Consider the following 13,055-nt stretch of genomic DNA (forward strand, 5'->3'; position numbering starts at 1 on the left):
GTGAATCCAAAAAAAAAAAAAAAAATTTGGATTATGCTTCAAAATTTCCTTGGCTGACTATTTATTTATTTATAAATAAACATTGGTGGTGTCTGGATACAAATCAGAGGGTTGTAATTGTACCAAATGAAACAATGTGATCACTTGCCTCCTGCAGCCATCCCTTCTCCAGTGATAAAAGAATTTGGTGCAATTCTTCTTTTTCTCCTTTGAGAGTAGAAAGAAAGTTTTACTTGAACATTTATCTCCAAGTAGATTTATCATCATTATGCGGTACTCAAGCTCACAGTATCTGTTTTTAAATTGAACTGTTACATATGTAAATCAAATTTACCTGGAATAAGTTGGTATTTATTTGACTGTAACTATACACTAAAGAGCACTTTCTCCTTAACTTTTGATGTCTCACCTCTACAGCAACAGTACAGAGAATGCCAGGAACTTCTGAGCCTGTATCAGAAGTACCTATCTGAGCAGCAGGAAAAGCTATCACTCTCCCTCTCTGAAATCAGGGCTGCCAAGGAGAAGGAGCAGAAGGTAAGGTCTTTCCTCTCATGTCCATTTTTATGATATCTTTTAAAACATCTTTTTGTTTTTTCTAGAGCCATAACTGAAGCATGTCATCTTGTATTATACAAGGTTGTAAACTCTTTGTCATTGGCTTCCTGTGACTCCCTTTCTTAATACATGGATTGCAAGGAAGCAGGAGCCTATTACAGGCAAGTTTTGGACCAATAAAATGGGTGAAATTAATTGACCATTTTGTAATGCAGTAGGAGCCACAGGAATGCATTTCCTTGTTAAAGAAAAAGATAAAGTGTCCTCCTATTTTCTTTGCTTGTTTTATTAAAAAATAAAATAATGCCGTCGCTTAGATAAGCCTTTAAAATTTTCATTGTGGATTTTGATAGTTGAAAAGGAGATTACAGGTAATGCGTTTTGTCAGTATGAACTTTATGAAGTTTGTAAGGTAGTCCATCTGATGTGAGCTTTTCGTATAAGACTAAAACTGAACCTGCAGTTGAAAAACAGAAAATGTGGACTAGGGATACAATATGTTAAACAAAGCAGTAAAATGGTTCTCAGTTGTATCTGCTCAAATACTTAAAAACATTGTTGTCCTTTGATTTCTCCTGAGAACTAGGTACTTTATTTGCGTTTCTATTGATAGGTAGCTATACCCAGAGAAACAAAGCAGTTCATGCAAGTACCCTACCCAATGTTCTTCTTACCTGCTATTATTTCCATTGCTTTCATGTGCAGATCTCCATCCCAAATCTATCTTGCCTAAGACTGTGCTTTTTGAGCCCTTGATCTTTTGCTAAAAGAATCTTAAAGGCTTATAATGCAGTCGCAGGTTTCCAGAAGATGGCCTGATTTTTGCCTCTCAGTAGTTCCTTGATAACTAAATTGCCCGGTCTGTTTAGTCTGTGCAGAGAGGGGTTCATAGGGGTACATTTTTAGTTCTATTCAGGAAACAGGTAGCACTACTTCTAACTTTGTCTTCAACAGAATTCATTTTATCCTGTCAGTTTGTGCTTTGGTTTTGATATTGAGCTGCTTATCAAATCTTTAGCATCTCTATGCATTTTTCTTTCATTCTTTTGTACATTTCTCAGACATCCATTTCGTGATGGTGTTAATTTCCTAGAATAAGAACTGTTTTCTCTGAGATTGGGCCGTGTTAGGCTGCTCATCTGTAACCTAAAACTGGCTTGGGGGATCATAATGAAAAACTAGTTCTGAGGATCCACTTAAGCCAACAGCATGCCCAGATTTTGGATAATGGCATTTCCTCTCTTTGGTTGAGCTGGGCTTGAAAGCTTTCATTGATAGCCTGTGTATTTTGTCCCAGATTAGTTACTGGTATAAAGTTTTCCACTCCATCTGCCATGCCCAAAAGTATAAAAATAGACTATACTTAAGGCTGTTAACTGTCAAATCATCTGACAATGCAGCAGTCCACCTTCATCTCTTTCTGTTCCTGATCACTCTTACCAGGGCATATACAGGGAGTATTTTGAAATTGTCTGGCTTGTCTATTTGTGGGGTGCTGTCAAGCTTGTGTATTATCTTGTCCTTCCCTTTATACTTTCAGAAAGTTTTGTCCACAACTGCAGATTCAGATGTTATGTCCACGCTTGTCTTGGTATTTTATCTATGGTTATGTAGTCTACAGCTCCTGCCCAGCAGATCCGAAATCACCTTAGCTCTCTTAACCCATTCAAAGCTCTGTAGACATAGATTTAAAACTGTCAAAGCAAATCTCAACTGGTCCCTTTCATAATGTGCAACAATATTTCTGATTTTCTTGAAAAGAGTTAGGTTTCCTCTTCACTTTTCTCTATTTAGTCTTGATGGACATGGAATTACTTATATTTTGTCTGCATTTGGCTTTATAAGTTTTTTGTTTGTTTGTTTGTTTCCTCCCAAACAAGTCCTTCAGTGTGCTTCTCCTTTTGACTCAAAAACAAGGAAAATTTGCAGGACTACCTTATTGTTTCAGTTCTTTCCCTAACATATGATACCTATCAAAAAAAAAAAAAAGACCCTGGGCTGCTTGTCCCTGGATTATGATGCTATTTTTGCTTTGTTTGTTTGTGTTTTCCGTCTTCGGTCTCATGTCTTAATACTTGGACTGTGACCTCTTAGTGTTGTGGTGGGTCACTTTTTGCTCGAGTGTTTTGCCAGACAGGAAAAGGATGTGCATACTGGTGTAGCACATCATTGGGGTATTCCCTAGGAGCACAGCAAGAGAGGATCTTAGGAGTAAGAACTGGGAAGAAGGAGACCAAAAGCCTTCCCTACTGCTTCGAGTGAATCGCACCCTGGCTCTTCCTAGGCTGCTGAAGCTCCTGCTTTCTCTCCACCTCTGCAGCTGGAGTTGAGAAAAGCTGTCCTAGTTAAACAGGTTTAAAGATGGGGCTGAAAGAAGCCTTTCCTGAGTTTTATTTGAATCCTGAGCAAAGGAAGTACTGGGTATGTTTAAATCAGGTGCATGGTTACATTCTGGACTAAAGTATCATTTTGTTCTGCTCGTTATGAACTCTTCTTTCTGTTTTCTGTTCACTTTCCCCTTTTGTTCCCCTGTTTTTCTGACTTGTTTTCAGTGCTGCACCTGTACCTCACTCTTTACCTGTCTTGCTCCCTTTATCTTAGAATAGGATAACACCAACCACGAGACTTTCCCCTGGCCTTGGGCGGGTATTTGAAAGCATTGCCTTTTGGTGTTTAAATGATGGATTTTAGTGTTAGAATGAGGAAAGTAGCAGGTCAAGAGAACTGCAGTGTTTCCAAACTTCCCTTGTTCTGTTAGCATGGAGGTACATGGGAGTAAAATGACTCCGGTAGCTGTGCGTGTGCGTGGCTGAAACACCATCCTGCTGCTTATCTGCAGTGACCTAATGCAGCTACTTTAACGTTATATTTTTGTTTGTTTTAGCCCCATAGATAGGGAACACTAATTCTGAAATCACATTTTCCTCTTACCTAATATTGCTCCTTTATAACAAAAGCTAGCTCTCAAAATTTAAAGAGACATTGTGGTAGTAGTGAAATAAAATTGCAGGGAAAATGGTGGTGAGATGATTTAAGACAGAACTCTTGCGGAGTCAATAATCAGTAACTGGAACATGAAGCTTCCTTTTTTTCATGAGATAAAGTTAATTCCATTTGAAAAGATACTTAAGGTGACATGAACTGAATTATTCAAACTGGCCTTCTCAGCATTAACTCTAGGTTAATATCTCATGATGCCTCTGGTTTCATTATAGGAGTTTTAAGTACATAACTTTTTATAATAAATTCAATACCTAGAAGCTGAACTGAAATTGGTTTACCTTCTACCAACCCATAAAAAGAAGCATTAATTGTAAAGTGAATATTAAAGTGGTCACTAAAGTTGACTCAGACAGATTCGAAGCGATAGCTCGTGTGCAAAGGGAGTGAAGAGCTCTGCTGAACAGTGGGCTTCTGCCCTCATATTGATAGAAATACCATCTGTATTAAAACATAGTTAAATCTCTTCTATCAAATATGATTTTTGGATGTTCTTTCTGTGGCTCCCAAACACTCAGCCTTTGCCATTTTCAGAAGCGTTGCACAGAGGTGTAAAGAAAATTGCCCTTGTTTTAGGTAATCAGGGCTGACCTAGTTATACAGGCCCTGCTTTGCTGCCATCTCAAACACTGGCAAGAATCCAGTTTACTTTGGCAAGTGTCTGGCTGCTGAAAGCTTGTTGGAGATGTTCTGCAGCTTAGCGTAGGACTTGAATCCCAAAATTTGAAGAGGAGGCTGAGTTTTTACAGGACTGGAGTTCTTGGGCTCCATCTAAAAGAAGGGTTGTACCTGTTGCCTTGTCTATTCCCGCTAATCTTTGAATTTACAAGTGCAGCTGGCAGCTTTTATTTCTTATTTGTATAAGATGATCGGCGCATCTGTTAATTCCCTTGGCTTGCACAGATTGTTCTGTATGTCTGTTAAGGTTTCTGTACGTAGAAATGCAATAGATGTGGGTAGAATTTGAGATGGAAAGGACTATGAAGAATTTCTTATTTTCAGTGGGGTATCTCCTCCCTCCTTTTCCTGTGCCTGTCTCTTGTTCATTGTATTCCAGTAGTGCTGGAGGCCCTCATCAGGAAGGAGATATTGTTGTGTGGTAAGCAGTGTGCAAGCCTGCTGTAAGATGTGGTCTGCTTTGGGAAGATTGTAAGATTTTAAGATGATGAATTTTTCAGAGGGAGGCTGAATTTTGTAAATTTTTTTTTAATATTATTGTTTCTTTAAAGTCACTAGTTCATCTTAAATGTTGTTGACATAATTGTGGTGTCATTTTGCAATGAAATCCAAAGAAAACTGTTTCTTGGAAGTACTAGGAAGTCTCGCTTTCTTTTTATGTCAGTGACTAAAATTCTTGTCTGTATCATTGTCATTTTTTGCTTTAATAAGGGCAATTACATACCAAAGCTTCAAATATTGGTTTATTTGAATTTCTCCTTTGAAAGCGATATTGAAGAAAGTAAGTCAGCAGAAGCCCTTCCTTTCTGCTTCTCCTAAAGTTGTTTTTTTTTTCTCCCCAGGTCACCTTTAAACACATCCATAGCTTATTTAAAGAAAAAAAAATACCACGTATGCAAAGGGTTTTGAATGCTATAAGGTAAACTTGCATCACTGAATTTACTTTGTCTGTTTACCCAGCTGGACTGGAACAGTGGATGAGGCCGTCTGAAAGATACTTGAGAATTGGCATAATAAATAAAGAACTAATTTGACTGTGGACCCAAAGGTATTGGAATAATTTTAGGAGGCCAGACAAAGGCGAAGGTTCAACATGAGTAAATATCGAGAATAGCTTTCCTTTTACCTGTACTACTTTCAGCAAATCCACTGATCTATCTCTGTGCCTCTCTTATCTGTAAGAGGGAGGTAATGTTTTTTTTGTCCTCATTCTTTCTGTCTTCTGCTGAGAATGTAAGGCTCTGGGAGCCTTTTTCTGCGTGTCAAAAGCGGAATGGAATTTCAAACTCAGGGTGGTATGGAGTAGGTTAGCTTGGTACAAGGAAGAAAAAAATGTGCTTTCTCTTTTCATTTCTAGGTTAATTATAATAATTGATTTACCTGTTTTATCCTGTATTATATTTTTTTTTACCTATATTAAAAATAAATAATGCCACCAAACAACAGTATTTAAGCTAAAAGGAAACATCACTATCAAAATACCCACATGTTTCTAACATTCACAATATAATCCCGTCTGCCCTCAGTGCCCTGGAAATGCTTGCACCAGTAGGGCTGTAGGGCTTGCATAAAAGCCCTGTCTACCTGAGCAGTTCCTTGCCTAACTGAGATCTCTGCCAGTTCTCTGTCTCTTCTGTTGTTTTATTGTCTTTAATCAACCTTGTCTCTAGGCTCTTTAGGATCTTTTGGATCTTTTTTTTCTTTGAAACTTTTTACTTTGTTTTGTCTGCCTGGCGTTAAAAGCTGTTCCTTTCCTGTGGGAAACTTTTCCATAGGTGGATATATGTATATATCTACTGTGGATTTTTCTGTTTGGGAATAAATCTAGAGAAAAGACAACGCTGCCTTTTCCAGCACAATATACTCCTGGCCTTGGACTTGCAATAGTGTCTGACAAGACTAATAATATCAGTATTTTGAAGGCTTTGAGAATTTCCTGGTAGAAGACCACCTGTGCTCAAAGCCCTGTCCTTAAGAGTTGGGAAAGTGGTCCTCAAATCAGAAGATACAGTTTGTTCAGTGTAACCCCTATCATGCTTCTTGAGAGAGCTGTGCAAGCACCTTCACCAGCACCCCCTGGTATCAGGGTTTTAGTGGCACACGTCTCCGTTCAAAGTGCAAGTGCAGCTGTTTCAGTGGGCACGAGTTTTAATGAGAAGTGAAAATATTTCTGGACTGGTAGTCCAAAAATCAGGCCCCCCTATTTTTTTAAGGTGGAAATGATTAGAGTAGTTATTTCCTTTTATTGAGAGGAATGGAGGCTGTTGTGTCATATAGGACTTCATAATCTGAATAATTTTTTTTCAGAAGATTAAATCCTACATAGCTGTTTTGACATTAGTGGTTATTATATATTGGAAGAGAAATTGGTTACCATCTCTTACTTGCAAAGCACTTGTTTTTGTGTTGATCAGGGAGCTTAATTAGAAATGTCACAAGGGTCAGGGGAGTGAGGGTTCAGAGCATGGCTGGTTGGGTTTTGCATGGCAGAATTTTCTTTTTCGTGGCTCCAATTTTCGTCAGCAAAGAAAGTGGGAATTCATTATCTGTCTGTACCAGGATGATTGCCTGCAGAAATATCTCCGAGTTAGTTCTGAATACCCTAAGATTTATTCTGAGCTGCAAAAAGTTCAGGCTTAGTTCTGTCTGATGCACAGTTTGCCACTTGCATTATAAGGACTTTTCTAGACTCTCTGGGGCTTTATCCCCATAGGATGAATTCCAGGTGTTGGTAAAACTTGAGAGAGCTCATTTCCCTACTATGTAAATACAGTATATTTGGTGAGGTGGCATCAGCACAAATTGTGTGGCTCTGTGCATCTATAGTGTTTACTGAAAGGTAGCATGCATGATGCACATAATTATTTTTACTTTGAAATATGAAGTTCTGTGAGCTTGTCTTTATTTTAGAAATTCGTGCTTAGGATTTGAGAGCTTGGGACATTGGCAGGTCTGGACCATGCAGACATTTAGGATCATCATGTCCCTGGAGGATTCAGATTGCCTTCACCACAGCAATGTCAGAGTTGACCCAGTCTGTGCCAGGAGGCTGCTAACTTGACACCAGTGTAGTCAAATTCACTGCTCAGATACCTGTTTTTCTTCAGTCTGGGTGAGCTATTTTATAAGTTTGAAAGCAGAAGAAACCAAGGGACATCATCAGACATGTCTTCCAGGTCTGGATTACCTGAGATTGTCTGTGCCTTGAAATAAACAGTCATTTCTAGTCAATCTGTAATAGATGGTTTCCGAGTGTCTTATACTGGAGTTGGGTCAGATACAGTAGTTTAGCTGAAGACTTTGAATTTGCAGTGCATCCGGTGAGTGTTTCTGCCCAAAAGTCTTATTTGAGATGTAATACTTCTCACAAAGAAGAAGAGACCTTGATACTTCAGCTTGGTCAAGGACTCAGGACCTCTTAAAGGTTAATGTCACTCTTAAACCTTAACAGAAGCTCTTGCTCACGGTCATTTCGAGAATGTCACTTGAATCAGGACATTAACATATGTTTTTAAGCTACATGCATTTTGACTGAGACTAGTTAGTGCGGATAGGATTAAGTGTGCTCTCATTTTTAATTTACAGTGCAAAACCACTTGCATTCAGTTACAAAAAAAAGGGAAAATTTTAATACAGAACTAATCTAATTAAATGAGCTTGGGAAGGCTGCAAAGGGGGAGCAACCTGTGAAAAACTGAGCTCACTCTGCTGGGTTTCAAGTGATGATTGTGGCTACCATTTCATTCTTGAGATGCCTTCATGCCATGAACCCTCATCTGCACAGCACCCCACTGCTCTTTCTGTGTCTTTCCATCCATTTAGGTATGGGGTTGAAGGAGGCCATTGCTAAGCAATTGCTTCGTTTACAACTTTGACATTAAATTTGTATATTAAATTTGTATTTGTGTTCTCGTCCTCTCAGTCCCTTGGGGTGACCCAGTCACAGTGATGGCCTAGACAGATTGACTGGTAACTTCGTGCGTTTTGTATTTTTTGTTTTCTTTTGTTTTTTTTTTTTTTTCCAAATCAATATACTGCACCTTCTAAACAAAACCTGTGGCTGAAGTGCCAGCGCTTCACATTTGGACTGATGTGCATGTGAGCACATTTTGAATACAGTATTGTTTCTGGCTGTGAAAACGTATTATTTTCTACTGTTTTCTAACTCTTAATCCTGGGAAATTAGGGCCATTTTGTATGTGTATGTGGGCTGTTAGTTTGTTTTACTCGGTTAAACTTTCTAGATAATGTAGCAAAAGGTTGATGTCCATTGATTATCTTCAGCCCTTTTGAACTCCGAAGCTTCAAATAAAATCAAAGCCAGTGGTCTGTCTGAAGGAAATCCTTTTTAGCTGAGGAAATGGAAGTTCAGGCGCATATGCAGAAGAGTCTTTAAATATTTAGGCTTTTGTTTTTCATTTTATTCATGGGGATGTCATTAAAGGGACATGAGAGGTTTTGATTAATATTTTTCATTACTTGTGCTGACCATGAAAATTTTGCATACAAGTGTGCTGCTGGGACTGCTGCTGCTGTCTGTGAGGTAGATGAAGGCTGCGGAGCAGATAAATTGGGATCTAAATCTGTTCTGTTACTGTCTTGCCATCAAGTTATTTAATTGCTTTCTGCCTTTGTTTTCTGCTCTTTAAAATGGAGATGATGCCCACTGTTTGTTAGTGCACATAAGCTCCGTGAATGTAAAACGTTACGTAAATGCAAAGATCTATTGTTGGTCTAGTTAGAGTTTAAGATAGTTTAAGGAGAGCTCGGTTGGAGTGGGACTTTTCCATGCATAAGTCAATTTTTATAAACACAGAGCTTTTTCTGGTCTGTGCTGGGTTAGGGAGCAAAGACCTCAACCTGAGGAAAAGTCACCAATGCTGTATGATGCAGGGCAGATACACGTATTATATGATTCGCTTCACAGGCATGTTTATTCGTCAGACATGAAAGGAATCACATATTCTGAAATGAAGTCTGCGCTTCTGTAAGTAAAACATGAGAAGAGCAGCACTGGAGTCTGCTGCTAGCTAGACACACACCTGTGCATTCTTATCAGCTGGTTTTCAAGCATCAATTCTGTTCTAATGGTTTAACCGAAGTACTGATGTAGTGTCAAGATGCTTTTATAACTACACTGATAAATATTAATGAGTACAGATTTTCTTTAAAAAAAATCAAAACTTGTAGTTATTTTAGCCCTTTATTAGTGCAGGCTGGATAACTCAGCACCAGTTTAGGAAATTTGTGCTTCCTAACTATGTGTTTTACAGGAAAGCTCTTTCCTTCTTCCAGACTTTAAAACATTGTGCCTGTTTTGAATTTGCACTCCCCTTCATGGTTTACTTAGTCGTGTGGAAATAAGAGACCAATAATGAGCTTAGAAAAAAATAACAAAGACCTTAAGGTTACTACAGAAAAATTTTGAGATGGGAGAAATGCTGTAAAATGGAGATCTGGTTTGAAAAGAAAGAAAAGTCTCTCCTTGGCTAGTAAAGGTGGTGCAATGACCAAGTTTTTTCCTCCGTTATAGTGAAGGATCTTTTTGTCTTGTGGTTGGATGGGTTGTGGACTTGAAACATTGTTGAATGAGAACTAAAATGGATTTTCCAGACAGTAATACATAAACCCAGGTGGTAGATGAGCTATTTCAAAGTGGAAGGATGATAGATCCTCCTGTCTTCTCAGGGCAGACGAAGTTTGGCAGCTTGGGTGGCAGATGCCCCCGTGTGCAGTGCCCCGGCAAGCAGGGGCCAGCACGGGGCTAGGGTGCCGCTGGTGAAGTGTTGGGCCCTGCTGGTGTCGTGGTGGCTGCCGGACACTCGTCACAGACCCGGGGGCTGCTGCTGCCACCAGCACAACTGTCCCTGCTGCAGAGTTTCTCTTCTGTGATGGTCATGTACAAATAAATCAGATTTAGACACCTCTAACAGAAAGCTGGTCCTCCCAGCTACAATTTTTACATGTATGTATCCGTTTTCACAAAAGGACGATTAAACTCCTGTAAGTCAGCCAAATTTATTATATTCTGCCTACCTAAATATTTCCTGTCATTTCAGTTGAATGTGGCATTTTCCGGTTCTTTTTATCTTACAACCGCTTAACTGCCACACGTTCTCTCTGAGCTGGTTAAATGTCAAGGGTGGAGTAAGTGCTATTCATGCACTGCTATTTGTACAACTGTAGTACTTGGTTTGGGGACCAAGTTGTTCTTGTCCAAAACACTGTGCAGACCCCCCAAAAATGATGGTCACTGTGCCACATAAGTTATGGGTATGGGTTTGTCATTTGGAGATGAAACATTTTGTCATTGGGAAATGACCTCTCCTTTAAAGATAAGTGTAGGGTGATTATATTGAATATTATTTTGAAATACAGTTCTTTCATAAATTTGAGTTTCTATTTACATTGCTTCCTGAAAATGCCATTGTTAATAGAATTCTGACATCTTATTTCCCTTATTGCTGTCTCGGAAGTGTTGTATTTCTGAGGCTTTAGTAGCTCAATGTAGACTGAAAGGATAATATGGAGGGAATTGACTGAACTAATTAGACCCTGATTTGTCTGGCTGTCCAGTGCCTGACAAACATGTCTTTGACATAAACAGAATAAAACATTTTTGCCATTAGCCACTGACAAATAGCTGTTTTGGCAGCACTTTGAAACTATTGAATGCTCAGGGCATATTGAGCTGGGTAAGGCACCAATTCAGGGTTTCTCTTTTGCTGGGGTGACTCCTCCTTGCTGTCTATCTTGAACTAGAGTCATATTCAGTAGCTTCACAAAAACTCCAAAGCAGTTCGTGTATAGCAGTAGTTATCACCCTAACAAACTGAGTATTTCCGAGAAAGTGGAAATGTTCCCATTTCAATTTCTGGTTAATGACACACTTGAGTATGGGATCTGAAATGTCAGCCTTTGTATTTCCAAACCTGTAGAAACTTGAATAAAGCTTATACATAAGAGCAATCAACTCTGATAGCAGTAGGCTAAATATCGGTTTCTGAAAATAAATTTTATATGAATCTATTCTCCAGACAATTTGACTTTTAAATGTTTAAAAATGTGACATCTTTATATAAGTGAATACAGATTGAGGTAGGAGCTATAAAAACTTGAAGTTTCCATGCATCACCTGCTTTTCACTATCACCTGTTAAACAGCACAGCTAGATACAATGTCGGCTTTACTACTTTCCATTGCAGTAATTTACTGCCCTCCTGACCTATAAACAGATAACCGTTACTGTGACTTGATACTGTTAGACGTTTGGATACGTTCTTGAAGGTAATTCACGGTTTTAAATATTGTGCGTGTGAAAGGTTTTATAACCAAGCATTTGGAAAACAGCAGCATTACATTTCCTTGGGCAGTGTTCTGGGAGTAATGATTTGTCACCACCGTCTTGTTACGTGGGCTTCCTGAGCAAATGTCCTCTCCTTTCACCTCCTCCTGGAATGCTCTAGCCTTATGTAAAGGACCTCTGCAAATTCATCAAGCACCCTCCTTTTTGTTGGCACTTTCCTAGTAGGTGACTTCACTGCAGTGTCTATGTAAAATGTTTTCAGTGACCTCAGTTATTGATGTATGTGTAACACCTTGCTTCAGTAAGAGGGGATGTTCCCTTAGAGAAGTTGATTACGAGGGGGTTCTTGTCCCAGATCTGCCACTGACTCACTCTGTGACCTTTGGAAAATTGCTTCCACTCTCTGTGCCTCAGTTCACTCTTCTGTACCATCAGGCTAACAGAGCTTGCCACCATCCCATGTAAAGGTTTTCAAGCTCTATACATGAACAGCACAGGTACAGAGAATTGCTGTGATTCAAAATGGCATTGCTCCCTTGCACCAGAGTCCTCTATAGAAAAGAAAGCACAGTTGTGCTGGAGCGAGAGGTGAATCAATTCCTTTATTTTTTTTTTCTACTTGCAAGATATAAAAGAGCCGTAAGAAGTGCTTGTGTAAAATGGTACATTTAAATGCTAACAGCATTGTTAGTCTTCTCAGACTGCTTCTTTTGCACTCTTCTTTTCCCCTTGGTCAGAAATAAGCAGAAGAACCTCAGATGAGAACCAGAAGTCCCAGATATCGGCAAATTAATTGATTGTGCCTGAATTTTCTGGAAAAAAATCCAAAGCATCAGGTACTAGTGCTGGCAAGGTGGTGAGCTGATTACTGGTGAGCACTTGGTGAGATCTGCTTCTCGTTGGTACAGGGGGTTGTTTAGGATAGGAATAGGGAGAGTAACCGTGATGGAGGGTTGCAACAAAAGCTGCTACTGGGAAATCCTGAATGGATTTATTAAACTTTGCCGATACTGGGAGATTCATTGTAGCTTAGCGTAATTGGTGGATATGGGACTGCTACATTTGGGGAGCTGTTCAATGAACCAAGGCTCTAAAGAAGATTCCTTAGAGATGTTCTGAAAGGCAAGCTATTTTGGGACTGAGAAGTTCTTGCTTCCAGGGAAGTGGCAGCATAACTCAACCTCCTTTCTCTGCCTTGTAATGCACCTTTAAATTAAGATAAGAGAGGCCTCAGTAATTACTGTTCAACTTGAGAAAGGATGGAGAAAAATCGATTTGGATACTCCAGGCTTAAGTTCTTTTGGGGGGAAAATCTCATAGCACCTATGTCTCGTAAAGCTGGGTGGCTGCAGGAAGTAATCCTTATGCTCAAGTTCTGTTGGAAGTCTTGTTCTTCTCCAAGATGTGTACACTTCCTGAAGACTCAGTGTGGTAGTGAGCCCTGAGATGCCTAATTTTATTAACATAACTCTTAAACCTCATTTTAGGACACAAAGGAGAAGTGGGCTAATAG

At 39.3% G+C, this 13,055-nt stretch overlaps 1 long non-coding RNA gene across 1 annotated transcript in view; it reads left to right on the forward strand.

Annotated features, from left to right (window-relative positions):
* The first annotated feature begins 415 nt into the window (after positions 1 to 415).
* The window catches only part of LOC148595639 (uncharacterized), a 43,447-nt gene continuing 30,807 nt past the window's right edge, over positions 416 to 13,055 (forward strand). Inside the window, exon 1 of the long non-coding RNA XR_015913113.1 lies at positions 416 to 537. This is a non-coding gene — a long non-coding RNA (uncharacterized LOC148595639). The remainder of the gene's footprint in view (positions 538 to 13,055) is intronic.

The sequence above is a fragment of the Tinamus guttatus genome, unplaced genomic scaffold, assembly GCF_059628265.1.
Source record: "Tinamus guttatus ecotype Peru unplaced genomic scaffold, ASM5962826v1 Tinamus_guttatus_pri_ptg000081l, whole genome shotgun sequence".
Classification (NCBI taxonomy): domain Eukaryota; kingdom Metazoa; phylum Chordata; class Aves; order Tinamiformes; family Tinamidae; genus Tinamus; species Tinamus guttatus.